Raw genomic sequence first — 26,436 nt, 5'->3', positions numbered from 1 at the left:
GGTCTCTTCCTTGAGGAAGGTCCCGTAATCCCCACTCTAGTCTAGGAAGGAGTCATCCCACTTTCCTTTGGCCAATCCCTCAATCTGATTCATAAGGATGCACTCGAGGTGATGCATGGTAGGTTGAGGAAGACAAGGAGAGAAGCGAATGTCAAAATCGGACCACTGGAGGGTGACCCGCTCTCCCAAATACCAAGCATGGCCCCAGATACCCCTAAATAGAGCTCGGCTCTCTATCAAGTGCCTGGCCCGAGCGACCTCACCAAGGTCAGGAAACCTAAGATACTGAAACAACCTCTAAGTAACTTGTAAATTTAGAAGAAGTAAATATAGTGCAAGACAGAAGGAAATTCAATGCCAAACATGACTTACCTTTGTAATTCCATTCAATAGGGAACGAGCAGTGACCCCTAGAGGATGGCAACAACCCCTGAGAACCTGACCATTTCTGTGATACCCTACTTTTTAAACCCGATCTAATTACACGGTTGACTCGGTTTAACCATGCAGGACCCGAACCAGAGAGGGTCAAGGCGGGTTCCTTATGGACCATGATGGCAAGGATGACTTTGAACACAGGTTGGCCAGACAAGTCCGAGTCAGTGCCAGAGGAGATGGGTGTACCCAAGCCGTGCACATGCACGTATCATAAAACCATGTACGGATAATGCTGGTAAGTAGCCGTATCCTAAAGCATATACGTATAATATACCTTGTGCCGAGAGTGAGATACATGCCGAGAATCAAATTCCATCAAAATCCCACTTGTTGGCCCATTTTCGGCCCTCAGGTGGGCGGTCATAGGTGGGCGCATCCGCCCACCTGAGTGACCCACCCATATGGTTACTAGTTGTTTTAAAAAGTATAAATAACATTATTGTGTTTTCTTTTTTCATTTATTACATTAAGGAGTTTGGTGAGAAGAGTAAAGAGGAGAGAGAAAAGAAGGGAGAAAAAAGAACGAAGAAGAAGAAAGGGGAAGGAAGAGGAAGAAGAAATGGATTTAAGCAGCGCCAAGGTTTGATCTTCCCATTCTAACACCGGAAGAGTGATCCCCAACACGAGATCTACATTTGGAGGTGAGCAAAGGCTATGCTTCTTAAAGTTTCACCAAACCCAAGTAAAACCCTTGCTTTGGGTAAAGTTCCTTGAGATCTTGTAAATCCCACTTGAGATGATGAATCTAAGGTTTAATAGATGGTATATGTGTTGATTTTGAAGGATTTGAAGAAGTGTTTGCAAGATTTGAGAAGCATAGGTGATTCATTGAGCTAAGAAGTGGTTTTGGGGTTTTGATAGAGTTCTTGAGCAAAGAAGGTAAGATGGCTTCTCAATCCTTAAATCTAACTTAGATCTAGGTTAGAATCATCTTATAAGACCTTGAATGTGTGGAAAATGGGATTGGAAAAGCCCCATTTGATTCCCCAAAGGTTGGAGAAAGTTTTAAGGAAAAAGGCATTTTTTTGCCCTCACAGGTGGGCTCAGACCGGTGGGCCGAACGGCCCGCCTGAGGGCACCCGCCTGCGAGGGCAGGCCCTCGGTCCCCACCGGTGAGCCGATTGGCCAGTTGACCTATCGTCGATCATGATCGGTGGGCCAACCTGCCCGCTTGAGAGGACCAACCCTTGGTCCCCACCGGTGGGTCGACCGGCGGGCCACCCCACCCACCTGAGAAGACCGGTGGGCTGTGACAGGTGGGCTGTCCGACCCACCCGAGAGGCCCCCCAACGTGATTTTTGTGCCTGAATGGACCCAAGACGGACGTGCAACCATCTTTTATGATTCTAAACATGATTTTATCATCAAATATTGTTAGTTTTGATGCCAAAGTGGTGAAATGCTAACCCCATTCACTTATGATAGGTTCACCAAAATTTACGTTTCTCGCGCCGGATCTCACCCGTACCGGGCGTGAGTCTTTGTGCACGACAAGTAAGTGGGGAGAGGACGTTTGACTTTATTTTAAGGCTTGTTTGGCATCATTCAATTGTATCTAGACTAGCCATGTCATCATGCAAATTATGTGTAGCTTAGTCATCCTCATATAATTATGACATTTGTGTTGTGTTTTACTTTCTCAGTGCTAAATGATTGATGTGCTTATGTGATGAATGATGGGATCACTGTGCATGATGCATTATTAGACTAGATGTCATAGTCGGCTTGGAAACGAGTGCATTGGTGGCCCGTGGAATGGGACGCGGTGGCACTATACAATCGTACTATGACATATAGGAGCATGCGTTTTAGGGTTATCACCTTCCCGTGCTACGACCCTTCCCAACAGGGGTTGAGGTGTTGGGTTATCACTTGGGGGGAAGCAGTGGTCGCGGGTGTCGGGTCACTGTGGCGGTTAGACATACGCTCGGCTGGTCATTAGGACAGTTGACAACCTCAGTGGTATATTCAAGAGGGCCAATCGTACTGCTTTTAAATTGCTGAAGTCAGCACCTTTACTTTTTGTCATTTACTTTATGTTGAGAGCCGATAGTCGGCATGTCACACCCTGTTCGTACTGAACCGGGCCAGTGACCGGGTTAACACCGGTTAACCCAAACCTGCCAGGATCATCTGATACTGTATTCCACCACAGCATACACACAACTAATAAAAACTTATCAGATCAGCGGAAGACTAGGTTTACCTGTGAATATTCCCATAATACTTGATACCCGAATTGTGATACAATAGTTATATACATGTGGGCCCGAAGGCATGATATTTACAAAATAAAAATACAATTCACATATCAAGTACATAAAGGAAACCATCAAAATAATCAGAGTACACAGCTCGGCTTGATATCAAAAGCTAGAGCTCAGCTCGGCATCAAGGGTTAAGCCCAGCTCGGCATCACATGGTAGAGCTCAGCTCGGCCTCAAAAGTGGAGCCCAGCTCGGCATCAGAACTGTGGTCCTGTAGCACAACTCTCACACGAGCAATCGATGTCGTGCTCTAACTCCTCAGGGGCCCACCAGTCCTCTTCGGGGAACTCGACTGTGGGACCCACCGTATGCTCTTCAGATGTATGACCTACAAAATCATCTAAAAAGGGGGGATACCCGTGGGATGAGCTCACTAGCTCAGTAAGTGGTAAGATGGACCACACAGCAGTCCACACATCAAAACACAATCATATGCACTACATGCCATGCAATACCTTTTAAATCACATCCACCTAAGCAATATTACTAAGTCTTTGGTTTAGTGCTACTACAGCCACAGTGCGCGTATACTCCAGGTACGAGCAGCGAACTCCATCCCGTGATACGCCCATAGGGCTGTCGGAGAAGGCCCACCGTGAGTACTCAGAAAAGTAAAAAACATGCCAACCACTAGCTCTCAACAGAAATGTAAATGACTGAAATTAAAGGTGCTGACTCTAACAATTTAAAAGCAGTACGATTGGCCCTCTTGAATATACCACCGGGGTTGCCGACTGTCCTAATGACCCGTCGGGCGTTATGTCTAACCACCATAGTGACCCGACAACCGCGACCACTACTTTCCCCCAAATGGTAACCCAACACCTTAACCCCTGTTGGGAAGGGTCGTAGTACGGGATGGTGAAAATCCTAAACCGTATGCTCTTATATGACAATAGTACGATTGTATAGTGCCACCGCATCCCATACCATGGCCCATCAATGCACTCGTGTCCAAGCCGACTACGGCATCTAGTCTATTAATGTGTTATGCACAATGATGTCAACATTCATCACATAAGCATCTCATCACTTGGCATTTAGAAAGTAACATAACACACATGCATAACAATGTGAGGATGACTAATCTACATAGCATATTCATGATGGCATGACTAGACTAGATACATTTAAATGAATGTCAAACAATGCCTTGAAACAAGTCCAAACGTCCTCTCCCCACTTACTTGTAGTGTACAAGGATTCCCGTTCGGTACGGGAGAGATCTGGTGCGAGACGCGTAGGATTTGATGAACCTAACATGATTGAGCGGGGTTAGTACTTCACCACTTTGGATCAAAATTAATGAGATCCGATGAAAAAATCATGTTTAGAACATTAAAAGAAGGTCGCACGTCCGATTTGGGTCCAATCGGACGTAAGAATCGCATTTGGGGCCTCTCAGGTGGGTCAGACAGCTCACCTGTCTGGCCCACCGGTCTGGCCCACCGGTTTGGATTGGCGGGTAGGCTGGCCCACTGATTGGGCCAGGGGGGTCTGCTAAGACCGGCGGGTAGGGTGGCCCACCGGTTAGCCCGCCGGTTAGCCCGTCGGTTGTGCCCGAAGGCCCTACCCTCTTAGGCGGGTGCCCATAGGCGGGCCAGATGGCCCACCGGTTTGGCCCACCGGTCTTGGAGGGAAAACTGTTGTTTCTTCCCAACTTCCTCCATTATTTGGGGATTCAAATGGGGCTTTTCCCAACCCATTTTTTACACTTTCAATGTCTTATAGGATGGTTCTAACCTAGTTCTAGGTTAGATTCAAGTGATGGGAAACCCATCTTACCTTCTTTGCTCAAGAACACCTTCAAACCCTCAAAATCACTTTAAACCCACAATGCTTCTCCAACCTTGTCAATACCTCTTCAAATCCTTCAAGATCAACACATAAATCATCTATTAAACCTTAGATTCATCATTTCAAAGGGGATTTACAAGATCTCAAGAAACCCTACTCGAATCAAGGGTTTTACTTGGGTATGGTGAATGTTTAAGGAACCACACCTTGCTTACCTCTAAATGTAGATCTAGTGTTGAAGATCACTCTTTCGGTGCCGGAATGGGAAGATCAAGCTTCGGCGCCACTGAAATCCTTCTCTTCTTCCTCTTCCTTCTCTTCCCTTCTTCTTCCCTTTCTTTTCTCTCTCCTCTTTACTATCCTCACCAACGTACGGGTGTCATAAATGAAAAGAAAAGAAAATCATTAATGCTATATATATACTTCCTAAATAACTAAATAGTTCACATGGATGGGTCACTCGGGTGGGTGGGTGCGCCCACCTATCCGCCCACCTGAGGGCCAAAACTTAGGATTTTGACAGAGTTCGGGCCTCGGTGCGAACCCCACCCTTGGCATACGATGTAATATATGTATGAGCTTTAAAATACGGCTACATACCTGCTTTATCCGTACATGGCCTTATGATAGGTGCATGTACACGGCTTGGGTACTCCCATCTCTTTTGGCACTGGCTCGGACTTGTCGGGCCAGCCGGTGTTTAAGGTCACCCTTGCCATCATAGTCCATAAGGAGCCCGCTCTAACTCTCTCCGGTTCGGGTCCTGCATAGTTAAATCGGGTCAACCGTGTAATCAGATCGGGTTTAAGTAGGGTATTACACGGCATGCTTTACTTTTCCGAGTACTCACGGTGGGCCTTCTCCGACAGCCCTATGGGCGTATCACGGGATGGAGTTCACGGCTCGTACCCGGAGTATACGCGCACTGTGGTTGTAGTAGCACTAAACCAAAGACTTAGTAATGTTTAGGTGGATGAGGTTTAAAATGAATTGCATAGCATATAGTGCATATGGATGTGATTGCTATGTGGATTGTTGTGTGGTCCTTCTTTTCACTTACTGAGCTAGTGAGCTCATCCCACGTGCGCACCTCTTTTAGATGATTTTGTCGGTCACCAGCCTGAAGATCAAGGGTCGGGCCCCACAGTTGAGTTTCCCGATGAGGATTGGTGGGTTCCCAAGGAGTATGAGCACGGTACGGATTGCACGTGCGAGGGCTATGCTACGGGACCGCAGTATTGATGCCATGCAGGGTTTTACTTTTTGATTCTTTTGATGACCCCTTTTTGTGTACTTGATATGTGAATTGTTATTCTTTTTGTGTAAATATCATGCCTGCGGGCCCACATGTATCTATCTATATGCTACAATTTAGGTATCAAGTATATTGGGGGCATTTACAGGTAAATTAAGTCTTCCGCTGAACTTTGGAATGTTTATCTTAGATGTGTGTATGCTATGGTTGGGTACTGTATCAGATGATCCTGGCAGGTTTGGGTTAACCAGAGTTAACCCAGTCATCGATCCGGTTCTGTGTGAACGGGGTGTGACAACGGTGGTATCAGAGCGTGATGCTCTGTCCACTCACAGCATACCATTTAGACCCCATAGTATCTATAATAGGAAATGAGATTAGGTAAATGTAAAAACTTTAAAGAGTTAAAAGCCAAAAAAAAAAAATGGTTGCATTTAATTATTGCATTTCATAGCATGCATTAGAGAAAGTTTACTTGGAATAAATAAAAGATTTGTTATTTGATTTCATAACCCATCGAGTACGAATTTAACGAAATTTCGGCAGCATAACGACGCTAAAATAGGATTTCCCAAACTTTTCATACATAAGCACCTGATAGACAACATATATATACAAATAAGCATAATCGATAAAAGCTAACCACAAGTCACCAACAACATCATAAGACCATACTAGCAAGTCCAATTACAGAGAAAAGTACAAAAAAAATAATAATAATATAAACAACATAGAGACAAGTAAAAAACTGATTTAGACGGGCGAGCTAAGTCCTCAGAGACCCTCGTCATCATCTAACTCTACTACTCCATCCTTCCTAGGCCTCAATCTAACATTGAGCCGACGGTCGTAGTAATCAAACCTTGAGTTCACTAGTTGTACATCCCTCCAGAGTCAGGAAAAATCCACTGAAATAGCGTTGGCCGTGGTGTCCAAATCCTCGCCCAATCTTAGGAAGGCACTCTCTAATGTAGCTTGCCTTTCCAAGATGTTTTCCTCTCTAGTAGCACTCTCATCTAGTCTTCTCAGAAGCTGATCTTGCCCCTCTTTCAAGGCCCTCATAGTAGTCATCATACTCTCAAAATCAAATGCACCACTCTCAGGTGGTGGGGCTCTATGCTATGGGCCTGCAGCCCTTGCAAAGTTAGGATCAGCATCTCTCGAATCTAGAGGCTCCTCCTCGAGGATATCCTCGTCCAGAAAGTCCTCCTCCTCGAATTGAGGAACATAATCCTCATTCTCCTCACTAATTTCCTCCTCCATGGGGACATCCTCCCTGTGGGCATTCCTCCTGTCCCTGCCTCTTTGAGCTCCTGCTCTCTGAGGTACATCCATAAGAGCTTGGAGACCCATCCTTTGTAGGTTTCCCCAGTCAAATTTGTCCGCTGGAGTCTTTCCCTCCTCACCACTTAAATCCACCCCAAAGAACTCAAAGATCCTGGTGAGGATCCTACCATATGGGAAACCTCCGTCCTCAGGGTGTGTGGTATGATGCTCCATAGTCTTAAGTATAATGTAGGGCAAGCATAAGTGCTCGGCACCTCCCTCCAAGGTCCTATAGATGCAAAAGGCTATGTAGGCCGCCATGAAGCCTACTTGGTTCCGGTGACCTCCTCTAGGGAGTAAATTAAACTGAACCAAGTGAGCAAATACATGAACCTTCAGGTAAAATGTCGTCTAAGAGTCCGAACACTCCTTGCTGCCACAAATGGTCTCATAAATGTGGTCCTGCATCTCTGAACTTAAGGATGGGCCCACGGGCTTACTTTTTGGGGGACTGTAGAATTGATGCCTAACTGATGAAATATCTAAAATACTAGCCAGAGTGTCCACAGTCAAGCGAATGTTCACCCCCTTCACCATGCTAGTGATTGAGTACTCCCATACTGGTAAGAGACCTCCAAATTGTAGTAGAATCTTTGAACTAGTTGTTCATAGCATGGACCATCGATGTTAAGGATGGACTGCCAATCCAGTGCGGTAAATCTCTCTTGAAGTTGAATCTTGTTGAAGTCACTAATTGCCATGGTCTTCTCCATCATCACAGACCTCTTTAGAAAGGTTTGCCAATTGGTTGCCGCCTCCAAACTTTGGAAGAGTCCCTCATCATAGTCTAAAGGATCGATGGGGGCATGTCTTTGTCACCTTGTGCGGAGGGCTAGGGAACTAGTCCCTACACTTTTCCATTTAGAAGTGGTGGCCCTACGTTGATTGGAAGAGGATGCGGGTTCCTTGTCCTTGTGAGAAGACATCCTAGTAAGAAAAGAGAAGAAATAATGATAAGCAAGGATGAGGAATAACAAAGAAGACAAATAGATGGGTGAGCAAGCACATGTAAATGCACCTAAATACATAATGTGGATTATGATAGAAAGAGAAGTGGATAAACCATGGAGAAATGAAGAGGGAGGAAGCCCCCAAAACATGATATCCACTAGCACATTGCAAAATAGAAACGTAACAAAGGTATATAAAAAATGGCAAATGAGAAATGATGGAAAACCCCAAATCTCAATGTGCAAGTTCAATCTAAGGAAATGAAAAGTCCCATAATAGTGTAAAGCTTGAAGCTTACATGTCTATGAATGAAATGCCTATCATTATACAATCAAGATTATGTAAAGAAATCTTCTATTATGACATTGAGGTGCAAGGAATGAAAGAGATTTAAGTTGTCCACAAGTATGAAATGATGTGAAGAGAATCACAGAAACCCAGAATTTTTTTTTTCAAGAAACCCAACACAAAAGAGATGGGTTTGCATGGAAAAGAGATGGATTTTCATGAGAAAGAGATGGGATTGCAAGCATATACAAGTTTCCATGATCTCTCCAACATTGTAAATGCAAATCAAGGATAAGAAATTTCATTTGAGTTGTTAGTTGGGGGGAAAAGGGTAGAGATAGAAGAAAACCCCAAATTGGAAAATTAGGGCATGGTTTGGGATTTTCTCTCATAGATTGGGTAGTAAAGCCCAAAACTATGAATGAATCACAAAGAAAGTATCATATTCTCATGGAATGATTGTTCTATGGAAGGAAATATGAAAAAGATCAAGTTTTGGGAGTATAAATGGATTCAACCTCCAAAATACATGTTCTAAGAAGGGAAATGGAGAAGAGACTTACTTGAGAGTGAAAGGAGCTTGGATCTTCCAAAAATCCGAGAATCGTTGAGTGAAATTGCGAGTGGACGCACCAAGAACCTCCCAAATATTGCCCCAAATAAGCCAAGAGAAGGAATGGAAGAAAAAGGAGGAAACAGAGGCTTAAAAGCCCTATTCGTCTTTCGCCTCAGGTCGGACCGGCGGGCAACCCGAGCTGCCCGCAGGTGGCAGCCCGTCGGTTGGGAGAAAAACCCAAAAAAAGGGGAGATTTACTATATATATAATATTGATAGGTTAGAAAAAAAAAGGGGAAGTCGAGTGGTACCATCGTCCTACTTGTCGAAGCACTAGCACCATATTTTCAGGATTTAGCTGTGGCTAGTTGCAAGACATCATACACTATAATACCCCATGGGTTGGCATATGATTTTGTGCCGATGTAAATTCTAAGGTACTTAACCAATGTTTGTGTATGGTATGTTCCAGGTGCAAGGACACGATGGTACGTACTAGATCCGGTAGTAATGCACGAGGTACCTCACGTGGTCCTCATCTGGTCGATCGACCACCAAATCCTAGAAGGTCCCGCTCGGTGGGGCAAACCCCACTCCCACAACCTCAAGAAACCTTTGATCAAGGTGTGGCATAAAGGGACCCACCTGTGACTACACTTCTAGATCCTCCACCGGTCATCACTCCAGGTGATGTTGCAACCATAATCCAGCAGTCACAACAAGCCTTCTAGCAACAAATGCTTCAGCAGCAGCAGGCATTTATGGCTGCTATACAGCAATAGTTAGACCTTCCTCAACCCGGTTAACATCCCCGGATAATCACTCCATAAGACCCACCTGTAGGGTCTGATATGGGGCCACAAGCTGGAGGTACACCTCCAATTCAGCCACTCAGCATTCCTCCGTATATGGTGCCCCCTCCGTACCCTTACTATATGGCATATGCACCCAATTACCTATCGACAAATAACATCAAGGGTAGTGGAATCTTTCAAGAGGAATATGCCACCTGTATTCTCTAAGGTGGAAAGTGATCCTCTAGAGTCGGATCAGTGGATCCAAGAGCTGGAAAAGATATTTGAGGTGATTGAGTGCATTGAGGCACAAAAGCTTATTTGTGCAGGGCTGTAACTCAAGAATGAGGCCAACTCTTGGTGGCAAGCCTCTAAGCCTATATTGTTGGCCGCACATCCGGAACCCACATGGGAATAGTTCAAGGAGTTGTTTTTGACTAACCATTACCCTCGTAGCTTCAGAGACTGTAAAGAGACGGAATTCATGGCCTTAACTCAAGGGAATAAGACTATCCTTGAATATCAGCAGCAGTTTGAAAGCTTGTTCCATTTTCCCCCTAGGCACATGAGATCAGCTGAGAAAAAGGCTGCAAGATTTCTGAAGGGATTAAAGGCATCTATTGGGTCAGTGCTCGAGGTCTTAGATTTGACAGATTATGACTAGATTGTGCAAAAGGCTAAAAGCATGGAAGATAAGCAGAACGGAGAACAATCCCTCACACCTGGATTGTGGAAGAGGACTAATCCATTTCTGGACATGGGCAATTCGTCCAAGGTATACTGTGGGTCGTATAGTTCTGGGCCTACATATAGATAGCCCTATAGGCCATCTGGCTACTTTCCTCGACCAGCTAGTGGTTCGGGCTCTACATCTTTTCGCCCAAACACTAGTACGGCGCCTACAGCCACCAGGCCACCCCGTCCCCCATCTGCATCAGGTCAGGTACAAAGGGGCCCTGCCCCAGTCTTGGCGTCATAGATCCGTTGCTTTAATTGCCACTCCTATGGGCATTATGCTAAAGACTATCAGGTCAGACCAACCTTACCATTTAGTCAGCCCTCAGTAGACAAACCTCCCTTAACTCAGGGGAATCAACCGTAAGGAAAAATGTATGCCTTATCAGCTGAGGAAGCTAAGGCCAGCACAGAAGTGGTAGCAGGTACATTTTAATTTAAGATTTTTCTTATGTTAAATGTTGATGATCTGTTGTACATATATGCATTATTGCACTAGGTGTTCTACCTATATCAGGTATACCAGCCTATGTCTTGTTTGATTCAGGAGCTATACACTCATTCATATCTAAGAGATTTTCTGAGAAACTTGGACTATCACCCAGGACACTAGATTATGAGATGATTGTTAGTATGCCTACCGGTAAAGTTACACAGTTGAAGGAGGTGTATGGGCCATGCCCAGTGGAAATCAGTGGGAAGAAATTGGATGCACAACTCATTAAATTCAACATGCAGAATTTTGACGTTATACTAGGCATGGATTGGTTGTCGGCCCATCGAGCTAATGTGATGTGTGCCGAAAAATTAATTAGGATGACAGATGATGAAGGAAAAAATTGGTATACCAAGCAGATAAAATGAAACAGGCTAGAAGGGTCCTCATCTCCGCTCTTCAAGCGGTAAAGTTGTTGAAGAGTGGATGTCAGGGTTACTTAGCATCGGTACTTGATGTTGATGCAAAGGTTACACCTCTAGAAGAGGTAAAGGTGGCTAAAGAATTTCCCAACGTCTTTCCAGATGATCTGATGCATCTACCGCTTGATAGAGAGTTAGAATTTGCCATAGACTTGATTCCTGGAGCAGCTCCAGTGTCTAATGCTCCATACAGGATGGCACCAGCCGAATTGAAGGAGTTACAGATGCAGTTGCAAAAATTATTGGAGAAGGGGTTTATTCACCCAAGTGTTTCATCTTGGGGTGCCCTAGTATTGTTTGTCAAGAAGAAGGATGGCAGCTTGCGTATGTGCATTGATTACCGGGAATTGAATAAGCTAACCATTAAGAACCAGTATCTATTGCCACGCATTGATGATTTGTTTGACCAACTACAAGGTGCAAAGGTATTTTCAAAGATAGACCTTAGATCAGGCTATTATCAGCTCAAGATAAAGAATGGTGACATACCCAAGACAACGTTCAGGACTCGGTATGGTTATTATGAGTTCCTAGTGCTATCTTTTGGGTTAACCAATGCACCGGCAGCATTCATGGATTTAATGAATTGAGTATTTCATGATGTCCTCGATAAATGGGTAATTATTTTTATTGATGACATCTTGATCTACTCTAAAACAAAAGAGAAGCACACTCAACACTTGAGGATGGTATTACAGAAGCTGCGAGAACAACAATTGTTTTCCAAATATAGTAAATGTGAATTTTGGCTTAAGCAAGTTAGATTCCTGGGACACGTAGTGTCTGAGGCCAGAATCGAGGTGGATCCTGATAAGGTGAAAGTGGTAGTAGAGTGGGAAAGCCCTAAGAACGTTACTGAAATTAGAAGTTTCTTGGGTTTGGCTGGATACTACCGACGCTTCATTGAGAATTTTGCCCGGATCTCAGCACCAATGACTAAGTTAACCAAAAAGGGTGTGAAATTTGAATGGGAAGAGGAATGTGAGAAGAGTTTTCAAGAATTGAAGAAGAGGTTGGTGTCGGCCCCTATGTTGACCATCCTTGAAGGCACAGGTGGAATGATAGTCTACACTGACGCTTCCAAGGTTAGGTTGGGTTGTGTTCTCATGCAGCGTGGTAAGGTGATAGCGTATGCATCCTGAAAAATAAAGGAATATGAGAAGAACTACCCCACTCATGACTTGAAACTAGCCGCAGTCATTTTTGCCCTAAAGATTTGGCAACATTATTTGTATGGGGAGAAGTGTGACATATACAGTGATCACAAAAGCCTTAAGTACTTTTTCACCCAAAAAGATTTGAACATGAGGCAGAGGAGATGGCTTGAGCTCATGAAGGATTATGACTGCGACATTCAGTATCATCCTGGCAAGGCTAATGTAGTGGTAGATGCGTTAAGTCGGAAGGCACAGACTGTGTCACTCTCATACTTAGCAGTCAGCCCACCACTCGTACAAGAGGCGATGCTAATGGATGAAACCCTTTTATATGAAGGAGCAACCTTAGAGCTTGAACATCAACTAGAAAACCTTAAATGGTTGACTGTATCCCTGGCAGCTCTACAGGTGCATCCGTCTATTAGGCAAGAGGTGATAATGAAACAACCTTTGGATCCTAAATTGCAGCTGATCAGAGTTAAGATTCAAAATCAAATGATGAACAACCCTGATTTCGTTTTAGCCAGCGACGGGGCATTATTGTTTCACGGTAGGTTGTGTGTGCCCGATTATTTGGAGATACAAGACAAGATAGTGCGGGAAGCACATAGCTTCGAGTACTCACTCCACCCAGGAAGTACAAAGATGTATAAGGACCTTAAACAAAATTACTAGTGGCCAAGCATAAGAATCACAATAGCCCTGTATGTGGTGACTTGTCTTACATGCCAAAAAGTAAAAGCTGAGAGGCATCGACCTTATGGTACTCTTCAGCCACTCCCAGTACCAGATTGGAAGTGGGATAGGATTTCAATGGACTTTGTCACCGGACTACCATGCACACCTAATAGCTCTGAGTACTCACTCCACCCAGGAAGTACAAAGATGTATAAGGACCTTAAACAAAATTACTGGTGGCCAAGCATAAGAATCACAATAGCCCTGTATGTGGTGACATGTCTTACATGCCAAAAAGTAAAAGCTGAGAGGCATCGACCTTATGGTACTCTTCAGCCACTCCCAGTACCAAATTGGAAGTGGGATAGGATTTCAATAGACTTTGTCACCGGACTACCATGCACACCTAAGGGGATGGATGCGATATGGGTGATAGTTGATCGGCTTACTAAGACTACTCATTTCATTCCCATCAAGACCAAGTTCTCTATGGCCAAGTTAGCACAACTTTATATGGATAACATAGTGCACTTGCATGGAGTGCCAGTGAGTATTGTGTCAGATAGGGACCCAAGGTTCACTTCCAGATTTTGGAAAAGCTTCCAGCATGCTTTGGGATCACAATTGAATTTGAGTACCGCTTTCCACCCACAGACTGATGATCAGTCGGAGCGGACCATACAGATATTAGAAGACATGCTCAGGGCATGTGCAATGGAAATGTGTGGTAGTTGGGAAGAATATATACCCCTTATGGAGTTTGCCTATAACAATGGTTACCAAGCTACAATTGGGATGGCTCCATATGAGGCATTATATAGCAGGAAGTGTAGAACTCCTCTATATTGGAATGAGGTAGGCGAACGCCGAATGTTAGGACCTGAAATGATACAGATGACTTGTGACAAGGTCGACGTTATTGGAGAAAGGATTAAGGCAGCTCAGTCACGTCAAAAGAGCTATGCAGACAACCGCAGGAAAGACATTGAGTTTCAGGTAGGAGAAAAGGTGTTTCTTAAGATTTCTCCTACTAAAGGGTTGCAAAGATTCCATAGAAAGGGTAAGTTGAGCCCGAGATACATTGGCCCATTCGAGATTTTAACTCAGGTTGGCTCAATAGCCTACATGCTTGCTCTGCCACCTTCTCTCGGGAATGTTCATAACGTATTCCATGTATCCATGCTGAAGCGATACGTTCACGATCCATCACATGTATTACCCATGAAACTAGAATATCTAGAAGCTGATATGACCTATGCAGAGTAGCCAGCTGAAATCTTAGACCGAACAGTGAAAACTTTTCAAACCAGAGAGGGTTAAGGCTAATCATTCACTTGAAGAAGCATCTTGGCAGAAAGAGTATGAAATCCAAGCCAAGTATCCTCATCTTATCGAACAACTAGGTACGCCAATTTCGAGGATGAAATTTTCAAAAGGGGGGGTAAATGTGATACCCTACTTTTTAAACCCGGTCTAATTACACGGTTGACTCAGTTTAACCATGCAGGACCCGAACCAGAGAGGGTTAAGGTGGGTTCCTTATGGACCATGATGGCAAGGGTGACTTTGAACATAGGTTGGTCAGACAAGTCCGAGTCAGTGCCAGAGGAGACGGGTGTACCCAAGCCGTGCACATGCACGTATCATAAAACCATGTATGGATAATGGATAATACTGATATGTAGCCGTATCCTAAAGCGCATACGTATAATATACCTTGTGCCGAGAGTGAGATACATGTTGAGAGTCGAATTCCATCAAAATCCCACTTGTTAGCCTATTTTGGGCCCTCAGGTGGGCGGTCATAGGTGGGCGCATCCGCCCACTTGGGTAACCCACCCATATGGTTACTAGTTGTTTTTAAAAGTATAAATAGCATTATTGTGTTTTCTTTTTTCATTTATTACATTAAGGAGTTTGGTGAGAAGAGTAAAGAGGAGAGAGAAAAGAAGGGAGAAAAGAGAACGAAGAAGAAGAAAGGGGAAGGAAGAGGAAGAAGAAATGGATTTAAGCAGTGCCAAGGTTTGATCTTCCCATTCCGACACCGGAAGAGTGATCCCCAACACGAGATCTGCGTTTGGATGTGAGCAAAGGCTATGCTTCTCAAATTTTCACCAAACCGAAGTAAAACCCTTGCTTTGGGTAGAGTTCCTTGAGATCTTATAAATCTCACTTGAGATGATGAATCTAAGGTTTAATAGATGGTATATGTGTTGATTTTTAAGATTTGAAGAAGTGTTTACAAAATTTGAGAAGCATTGGTGATTCATTGAGCTAAGAAGTGGTTTTGGGGTTTTGATAGAGTTCTTGAGTAAAGAAGGTAAGATGGCTTCTCAATCCTTAAATCTAACTTAGATCTAGGTTAGAATCATCTTATAAGACCTTGAATGTGTGAAAAATGGGATTGAAAAAGCCCCATTTGATTCCCCAAAGGTTGGGAAAAGTTTCAAGGAAAAAGGTATTTTTCCGCCGTCATAGGTGGGCTGAGATCGGTGGGCAGAATGGCCCGCCTGAGGGCACCGGCCTGAGAGGGTTGGCCCTCGGTCCCCATCGGTGGGCCGATCGATGGGCCGATCAGTGGGCCAACCTACCCACCTGAGAGGACTGACCCTCGGTCCCCACCGGTGGGCCGATTGGCTAGTCACCCCGCCCACTTTAGAAGACCGGTGGGCCGTGACAGGTGGGCTGTCCGACCCACCCGAGAGACCCCCAACTTGATTTTTGTGTCCGAATGGACCCAAAATGGATGTGGAACCTTCTTTTATGATTTTAAACATGATTTTGTCATCAAATCTTGTTAGTTTTGACCCCGAAGTGGTGAAATGCTAACCCCATTCACTTATGATAGGTTAACCAAAATTTACGTTTTGCACACCGGATCGCACCCATACTGGGCGTGAGTCTTTGTACACGACAAGTAAGTGGGGAGAGGACGTTTGACTTTATTTTACGGCTTGTTTGGCATCATTCAATTATATCTAGACTAGCCATATTATCATGCAAATTATGTGTAGCTTAGTCATCCTCATATAATTATGACATGTATGTTATGTTTTACTTTCTCAGTGCTAAATGATTGATGTGCTTATGTGACGAATGATGGGATCACTGTGCATGATGCGTTATTAGACTAGATGCCGTAGTCGGCTTGGAAACGAGTGCATTGGTGGCCCGTGGAATGGGACGTGGTGGCACTATGCAATCGTACTATGACATATAGGAGCATGCGGTTTAGGGTTATCACCTTCCCGTGCTACGACCCTTCCCAACAGGGGTTGAGGTGTTGGGTTATCACTTAGGGGGAAGCAGTGGTCGCGGGTGTCGGGTCACTGTGGCGGTTAGACATACGCCCGGCTGGTCATTAGGACAGTCGGCAACCTCAGTGGTATATTCAAGAGGGCCAATCGTACTGCTTTTAAATTGCTGGAGTCAGCACCTTTACTTTCTATCATTTACTTTATATTGAGAGCCGGTAGTCGGCATGCTTTACTTTTCTGAGTAGTCACGATGGGCCTTCTCCGATAGCCTATAGGCATATCGCGGGATGGAGTTCGTGGCTCATACCCAGAGTATACGCACATTGTAGTTGTAGTTGCACTAAACCAAAGACTTAGTAATGTTTAGGTGGATGAGGTTTAAAATGAATTGCATAGCATGTAGTGCATATGGATGTGATTGCTGTGTGGATTGTTGTGTGGTCCTTCTTTTCACTTACTGAGCTAGTGAGTTCATCCCACGTGCGCACCTCTTTTAGATGATTTTCAGGTCACCAGCCTGAAGATCAAGGGTCGGGCCCCACAGTTGAGTTTCCCGATGAGGGTTGGTGGGTCCCCGAGGAGTATGAGCACGGTACGGATTGCACGTGCGAGGGCTGTGCTGCGGGACCACAGTATTGACGTCGTACAGGGTTTTACTTTTTGATTCTTTTGATGACCCCTGTTTGTGTACTTGATATGTGAATTGTTATTCTTTTTGTGTAAATATCATGCCTGCGGGCCCACATGTATTTATCTATATACTACAATTTGGTATCAAGTATATTGGGGGTATTAACAGGTAAATTAAGTCTTCCGCTGAACTTTGGAATGTTTATCTTAGATGTGTGTATGCTGTGGTTGGGTACTATATCAGATGATCCTGACAGGTTTGGGTTAACCGGAGTTAACTCGGTCACCGGTCCGATTCTGTGTGAACGGGGTGTGACAATTTCCCCATCTTATGGCTATAGGGAAGAATGATGCTTGAGGAGCCTTCAGTATGGGGTCCATAATCTCCAAGTGTTCATAACACCAAGGGTGAATTAAAAAGTCAAAGTAAGGAGGTACAATCAAATAAAAGGAAATGTGTGTAGGGATAAGAAGTTACCTGGACAATGTAGCCTGCTCCCTTAAGGCCCCGATCTCCATATGATAAAAGGTCAAGGGCCTACAACAAGTAAGCATAGGTGGCCCCACCCCAATCCTAAGTGTCCACCTCCCGAAGGTTCCGAAAGAGGGCAGCCATACAGATATCCACCCCACCTCAGAGGTCACTAAAAAGACACTAACCTATAGTAAACAGAAGGAAAGAACGGGTCATCTACGCAATGTTACCAGGGTTCACCCTTAGGTCAATCCTCCACCAACGAGCACTGATCTCACTTAGGCGGACATGTTTCTGATCATCCTAGATGTTGACTCCTATCAGGTCTATGAACTCCCTTGCCATCAGAGTTTTAGGAAGGATTAGGGGTCTCTCCCCAAAGGGTATGCCTATCGAGGCATAGAAGCGCAAGGGCGTGATGGTATTCTCGCCTATAGGGAGATGGAAAGAGTGAGTACTCGACCACCACCGCTCAATTAGAACTCCCGCCAATGCTGGACTAAACTTCTTGGTCTCCAACGAGGCCAATCTACTAAGGTAAGACGAATCAACTATCCCCTTGACCCTGTGAGGAAGCACTTTGTACCAATCCCAGGCCAAATTCGGATGACCGTATCTGGCCAATGCAGGTGGTTATCCCCCATTGAACCTCTAAAGAGAAAAAATAAAAAAAAATGAATAAAAAATAATAAAAGTATATATAAATTGAAAAATAAAAAAAAATAATGAATAAAATGCGAAGACTCACCCATATGCCCCATATGGAGTTGTATATGTGATCCCAAGTCCTGTGGAGCGTCTGCCTAGTGTACCAGTTATCAAGACCTCGTCCCCCTGGGATGAAGTACCACAACTCTCTATGCCATCTAGCCAGATTCCTCTGTGAGTCCTTCTCTTTTTTCTCTCGGTCATAGTTTTTAAAATTACGGGGAAACCCAAGAAGTTCACAAATTACAAAAAAGCTCAAAAAGGTTTCAAAATCTCCAAATGGCTCCCTCCTCAAGAATTTTGAAGATCTTCAAAGAGAGGATGAAGGAATTTAAAGATATTCGAATAAAAATTTGAAAAAACCCAACAAAATGTAAAGAACTTTGAATCTTTGAGAATATTTGAAAAACCATGCTCACCCACCCACAAATCGTTCCCAACTCAGAAAAATTGGAATGAGAAATGAGCAAGAAGTGGGGGACCATTTTATGGTTAAAAGTTTGTTTTTCAAAAAAAAAATATTGATATTCCAATTCCAAGGTGTAACTCCAAATCAAATCTTATGAGGTAGATAAAAATTACATCACATGAAAGTGGAATGTGAAAATCAAATTCAAGTGGAAAGTAAAATTCAAGGTAAATTCATGTGGTAGATAAAATTTACATCACATGCATGTGAAAGGTGAAAGTCAAATCCAAGTGGAAGGTGAAATTCAAAACAAATGCATGTGAAAGGCAAAAATCCAAATCAAAAGGTCCAAATTCAAGATTCCAATTCAAAGTTCCAAATTCAAGATTCCAATTCAAAGGTCCGACTTAAAGGTTCCAATCAAAGGACAAAAGAAAGAATCTCATTCAACTAGCCCCAGGTGGCCCAATCTCATTGAACCAGCCCCAGGTGGCCCAATTTCATTAAACTGGCCCTAGGTGGCCCAATCTCATTGAATCGGCCCCAAGTGGCCCAATCTCATTGGTCAATTCCCTGGGCTAGCACATGGAAGCCCAGCCTAAGAAAAGCCAAGCACCGAATACTAATGTCTTTTGCAGGATTGAAAGAGCATCGAATTTTTTTCCTATAAGTGACAGTCCTAGATAGCCCAGATTGGTCCAAAAGACCCAACTTGGAGTCCAGATATCCGTAGACTGGCACATGGAAGCCTAGCCAAGGAAAAGTCAAGAATCAAGTGCTAACATCTTTTATAGGATTGAAAGAGTAGCGAATTTCTTTTCTATAATCGATGGTCTAGGTAAGATCCTAAATTGTGAGCAGTTAAAGATATTATCTGTTGCATTTTCAACTCTGCCATTGATGAACAAGATGACGGTAGTGCATGCTCTGGGTGACAAAATGTGGTCGTTCTTTTCTTTGCCCTTCGGCTATTGGCACAGGCCTCAGCCAAAGAGGGGCATTTTGTAGATACTTAACTTTGTCACCCTCCCCTGGCTATGATGACTTATGGATCTTAGATGCGACTTCTCACTTCCGATAGATAAAGATGATAATTGACTGAGGTAACCCAACCCAGAAACATTCCATACTCATCCAAAAATCCCTTGTGAGAGAAATGAAGGGTCCAATTATGACTTCTTATAGACGAAGGAATCTGATCCAAAGTGACCATAAGGATGGATAGTACACAGAATCACGATTCCAACGATATATGGTGAGTCAAAATTGGACTGTCAGATCTCCCATAATCATTGCCAGAAAATACACCTTGCCGCCTGCACCCTCACCCTGCCATGAGCACCCTTGCCCTACCGTGTGCAACCTTACCTTGCCTCATGCACCCTTGCCCTACCGTGTGCAACCTTGCCTTCCCTCATGCAACCTTGCCCTGCCTTATGCACCCTTGCCCTAGCGTTGTGCACCCTTGCCTTGCAGCATGCACTTTTGCCCTAGCGTTCGTGCCCCTACCTGCCTCACGCACCCCCACTTGCCCTGGGCGCCCCTGCCTCCCTCATGTGCCCCCACCTGGCTCGTGTGCCCCTACCTACCGTGCATACCCCTACCTACCCCGCGTGCCCCTGCCTACCCCACATGCCCTCACTTGTCTCACATGCCCTTGCCCTGCCCTGCGTGCCCCTGGTCCTGCCTTGCACACCCCTGCCCTTCCCTGCATACCCTTGCCCTGCCTTACGTGCCCCTACCCTGCCCTGTGCTCCCCTGCTCTGCCCTGTGCGCCCTGTCGATGGTCAAAATCCTCATTCCAAAAACCAGATTTTTGAGGGGATTCCCTCTGCACCCGCCTATGTACTTTGTACTGCCCTACTAGCGTACCCTCCATCGCGACCTCCTATTGGCCCAAAAATGCATCTTTTAATCTCATTGGCCCAAGAAAGTATCTTTACACCTTATTGGCCAAAGAAATTCACCCTTCACCCCATTGGTCCAAAAAATCTATAAATACCCCCCTCCCTTTGGTTTTTCACACTCCAGCCTCCTAGTGAGCACCCCTCGTAGAGAAGCTTTACCCTCTCTCCTCCCCTCCCCCCTTGAGGTTCTTTAAGTCTTCAGAGAGATCTTTATAAAATCCAAAGTTTTCCTTGGATCTTCAAAGTGTTCTTTAGGCCTTCGAAGTTCTTCATTCATCTGCTTTTTTGAGTGAGTATTTTTTATAGGTAAAACTTTGCCTTAGTCCCCCTCCCCCTTTGAGGTTCTTCAAGTATTCGAAGTGATCTTTGTAGATTCGAAGTGTTCTTCGGGCCTTCAAAGTTCCTTAATCATTTGAGTTTCATCAAGCCCTCCCATAGCCTATTCCTGGCAGAAGCTCTGCTAGATTGCCACCTCAGCCTAGCCCTCCTATAGTTTATCCCTAGCGAAAGCTCTATCAAAGTACCATCTCAGCCAAAATCAGGAAGTAGCCCACCCCTAGCGGAAGCTCTACTGAATTGACACCTTAGTCTAAGCCCGAAAGTAATCGTTCCTAGTCGGAACTATGTCTGAATATTACTAAAGTCAGCATCTCTTAAAAAAAGGAAGTTGGAGGTCAATACCATCTTCCCTTGAGCCGGGAGAATCCACAAGAAAGTTCGTGCCAGCATTAATCGGGGGGTCTAACCCTCTTGACCTGAAACAGGGGTCAAGCTTAGGTATAATTTCTCAACCGAATTAGCATAATATAGACTTTATATTGACCTTGTTTTAGTGTACATTGTTATTTAATTTAGTCAATGTATATATGTGTGATAACTTAGCCATGCCTACGGAATAGGAATAATTGTGTAAAATGTTCATTCTCAAGCATGTAGTAGGAAGAACAGTTGAACCGGGTAGATTAGGTGCCTAACACCTTCCCAATTCTACAACCTAACACATACCCTAAACCTCTAGACTAAACTAATTTTTGGGCCCTTTTCTCAGGAATCGGATCCACCCCCAGGTCCTAGGCCCATAATCCTAGGTAGTGACTCCAAACCCTTTTGCATGATCCCAATCCCCCATATTGGACCATCATCAAATCCCAGTCTCAATGACGACCTTTACACTCCTGTGAAATAGGCCCCCACATATCTCCGAGTGGCGGTACGGTAGTGCGGGGCCCACGGGTAAGCACATATGACACACCCCTTCCTAAGAAAGAGAAAGAAAGGAGAGAGGGCCGAATGCATAAAAGTCTCTTCTTTATCCCCATAAAGGAGAATAGAGGTCTTTTTTTTACCGCTACCCTCATTCCACCATCAACTGTAAGCTAATACAAGAATAAACCAAGTTAAGTCAAACCTTTATTACATACCTTGGGAAATATAAAGTTCATTTATACATGTTGGCCAGACTTTCATTATATATCCCAAAGATTGTAGAGTAAGAGGTCTTATCTCTTTACAATTGCCAGATCTTAGCAAGAAAACAAACAATGTGAGTAGATAATTTCTGAGGGGGATAGAAATTCACAATCTCCTTAGGGTCTCCCTGTGGGAGCTGATACTGGCACATGATGTACAAAGTGAGGTAAAATGATGTATGAGTTAAGCCCATCAATCTGATGGAGTTGCAACCAAGGGTCTTTATCAAGAAATTGGCTTGTGGGTACCAATGGTGATCTTAATTCATATTATTGCGAGTCTTTTCTTATAAGTATTCTGCCCGATCAGTGATACACTTGAACTTTAGAATTTTCCACTTGTCCTGATAATGGGTCACCTTCAACTGGTTATTATTCAAAGGTCTCAATAGCTGCAACCTTTCCATCAACCGTAACTAGAATATGGTCGGCATCTTGAGAAATGATCCATTCTGAATTTGCAATTGTAGTTTATCTTGTTGAACCACTGAAATAGTTCTACCAAGATGGTAGGGACTAAAAATTGCAGCCTTCCTTTAGTTACTTCACCACTTCCATAATAATGGGGTGAGCTTCTTGGCCGTAATGTGTGTAAGACATACCGAGCTATCATACAAAAGAGATATGCATTGCCCCAATACTCACAATGAACTCCCTCCCATGGTGTGAACCTGGAGAAAGCTCTTGACACCTTTAAGATATCAATCTTCTTATAGCTCACAAATTGTGCCCTTTCTTGTTTGCTCCATCCATAAAAGTCTTGGATCTTCTTCGAATAATTTATTTCCAGTGAAGGGAAAAATAGTTTTTACACAAGGGGAGAGAGTAATCAAGCCCTAAACTCTTCTATGGTGGGGTAGTTCTCTACTATTCCAAACCTGAACACATGGAGTTCCATGTCCTAATGTTGGGGTACCTGTCGTAGTAATCATATTGAACCTTCATACATCTGACCCTACCCAACACCTACATATTTGTAGCTTGCAACAGATTTGGTTCTTCACCGCCTATCTTCAATATCCACTTCTGTAATATTTCATCTAAGTAGTCCATGTCTTTATATTCCTACAATTGTTCCAATTGGTTAGAAACAACTTTTAGCAATACTCAAATACTCAAGGTTCAACAAGAATTCTACCACTATTTATTCATTTGCATCGAGACTCTCTTATTTAAGGACAAATCAAGGATGGGAATCAAACTAGCCTTGATTACTGATGCTAGATGGAGATTCTTTTTTATTCAGGAAGAGATTTTGAAGGATCATGGGTGGAAATAGTAACCCCATGATCAAGTGCCAAATGGAAACAAGCAGTGATGATCTTTCAAATACTTTGATCATTAATTTAAGAATCCATTACCATTGCTTAGAAAGTTGAGGTTGTTGAGACTGCACTCGCATATATCAGGTTGCCTATGTATCCCTTGTGGCGAATTAGGTCTAGTGTAGTTCGGGTGCTTCACCCTAAATGCAATATTTCTTGAGTTGATCCATGTTAACCAATCTTGGTACTTTTTCCTAGTATAGATCCATAAATCTCATGGCTTTCCTTGGTAGTATCTTCTTAGTTGTAAATGGGCCACCCCAATTTGACCTGAACTTTTCTCTTGGGTCATGAATGGGAGCCCTTTGCACTCGGAGAACCAGTTCACCTTCTTCTATTTGATGAGGCTTCACATGCTTATTGAATTCCCTAGCAACCCTTTGTTGATATTTCTTTGAATTATTTATGGCTTTCATCCGCTATTCATCTAAGAAATTGAGTTCATTATGCCTAGTTTTTATCCATTTTCCTTCGGGTAATTGATTATTAAGGAGCACCCTGAGAGACAACACCGGAATTTTTATAGGTAGCACTGCTTCCATGCTATAGACCAAGGAGAAAGGAGTTTCCCCTATTGAAGAGCTTATAGAAGTTCGATATGCCCATAAGGCGTATGTCAACTTGTCAACCCAATCTTTGTGAGTTTCGGCCATCTTTTGAAGGATCACCTTTATGTTTTGTTGGCTGCTTCCACTGCCCCATTAGTCTATGGCTGATAAGTAGTGGACATATGTCTCTTGATGCCAAATTTTGTGTAAATTTTGTCAGCCTTGACCCAAAAATGGGATCCTTGATCTGGTATCAACTCCTGTGGTACTCCATATCGACAAATGATACTTTCTTGGATGAAATTTTCTACTTTGGTAGCTATAAGCACTAAGTAGGATTGTGTTTTTACCCATTTGGTGAAGTAATCTATTGCCACCAAGATGAACTCATGCCCAATGGATGCCTTATGTTTCCTTATGACGTCAATGCCCCAAGTGGAAAATGGCCAAGGAGAACTAAGCAAGTGCAATTCTATTGGTGGGATATGTATGATATTGGCGAAGATCTGGCACTTGTGGCATTTTTTAACGAAATCCACACATTTGGCTATTCCAATAGTATCCCAACTGGAGAACCTATTTTGCCAAAATTTTTGCATTCATGTGGGGTCTACAAAGGCCTTGGCTGACTTCTTCCATGATAGTATTTGCCTATTCCTCATCCACACATAACAACTGTATCCCATCATAAGTTCTCTTATATAGCAAATCTCCTTGTAGGATAAATTGGGTGGCATGCTTCCTTAAGAACTTCCTTTCTTCTTCAATATTTCGACTGGGTACTTTCTTTCCTTGATGTAATCAATTGTGCGAGAAAAACATGATCTTCTGTTCATCGTGAGAGGATTCAAAGCACTTTGGTTTATGGGCTTATCTCTTTCGTCTACTATAAATAGTTGGACCCATGCCATAGCATTGATTTCTACCATGGATACCAGTGTGGCAAGAGCATCCGCAAACTGGTTGTTATCTCTTTAAAAGTATTCAAAAGAGATCTCCTTGAAGTGCTTTACCACCTCCTCCAAGTGTTCCTGATATGGTTTTAGCTTTTCATCCTTGGTCTTTGTGGACACCCAATTTTGTCACCCACCAAGGCAGTGACGACATACAAGGAACGATCGATGTTCGTGCTTCACATTGGAAGGGAATCTAGGCCTTTGGTAATGATCCAGATGATGGGAGTGACTCGAGAACCAACCCTAAATCGTAATCCTATCCTGAACCCAAAAGTGGCCCGAATCAGCCTAAAACCCTAATATGGCTCGAAACCCTAATCTGGCTCGGGCCAATTTTGGATCAAATCTTGTGGCACTCAACATTAGCATGTTATATATTGAAAAATTGATTCTAAGTACTCTCTGATGGTATGGGAATGGCATGAATAAGGATTGTCAAAAAACCCTTAGTTGGAAAAAGGGCAAAAGTCCCCTCTTTGCTATTCTTAATTTTTTCAAGCAAATATGGAGCTCAAAACCCACACCATTGGATAGTGCTCAGAAATATAATTTTGACAATATATTGTATGTGAAAATTAGACCAACAGATCTCCCGAAAGTTAGAATGGGGATCGATCGGTCGAACCGGACCCAGATTCCTCTTGGGCCCATAAATTTTTGGTGGGCCCGCCAAAATTCTGACAGGCCCGCCAATTTTGAAGATAAAAATGGAAAACAATAATATAAATATTAAATATATATAATAATAAATTATTTATGAAGTAGTTCTAGACAGACCCACATGATACCCTCACGATAAGGGTGTCAAATAGTGCAGTTTTGGTTATTCGCTTTGGTTTCGGTTCGGTTTACATTTTGATAAGGTGAAACCAAAACCGCACCGGATAGGAATAAGGTGAAATCAGAATCATTGTCATCCGGTTTTGATTATAGCGGTTTCTAATCCTTTTTTTTTATTCGGTTCATAATCGGTTTACATGTGGTTAATAATGTCGTTTTAGAAAATGGTTTGCAACATACAGCTACTGTGAATCCTACATATATTAAATTTCCTAAGAGTCAAAAGAATGTACTTTTATTTTTATAAGGACAATATAATTTCTATGTAAAAGACTACATATAATAACTAATTAACTATGATCATAGAAATTAGGAAATCAAGAAGTGTGATTGTGTGAAAGTGAAACTCCCTTCTCGGTCAGTACTTTGTTTTATTTTCCCCCTTTTTTCCATAGAGACGCATTGAAATTCAAAATGCTTTAAGCCTTCAATACTAGGTGCCGGTTAACCATCAGTTTTTTGGTTCTGAACCAAACCAAACTAGAATTATGGCCTATAAAACCAAAACTGGTTTAATTTACTACGGTGCAATTTGGTTCGTTTATAACCAGTCGGTTTTGGTTCTATTAAATAATTTTTGTTATATTTTGACACCCTTACATTATGGTACCCTACCAGAAAGGAAAAAAAAATAGAAAAAATGAAAAATAAGAAACAATTTGGTTTTTTTTATTAAAAATATATTTTTTTGGAAAATTTTTGGACAGGTCTGCCAATGCTTTGAAGGACCTATCAATTTCAAATAAAATAGGA

Source organism: Macadamia integrifolia, unplaced genomic scaffold (assembly GCF_013358625.1).
Source record: "Macadamia integrifolia cultivar HAES 741 unplaced genomic scaffold, SCU_Mint_v3 scaffold86, whole genome shotgun sequence".
Classification (NCBI taxonomy): Eukaryota; Viridiplantae; Streptophyta; class Magnoliopsida; order Proteales; family Proteaceae; genus Macadamia; species Macadamia integrifolia.
This window is presented reverse-complemented; position numbering follows the sequence as displayed.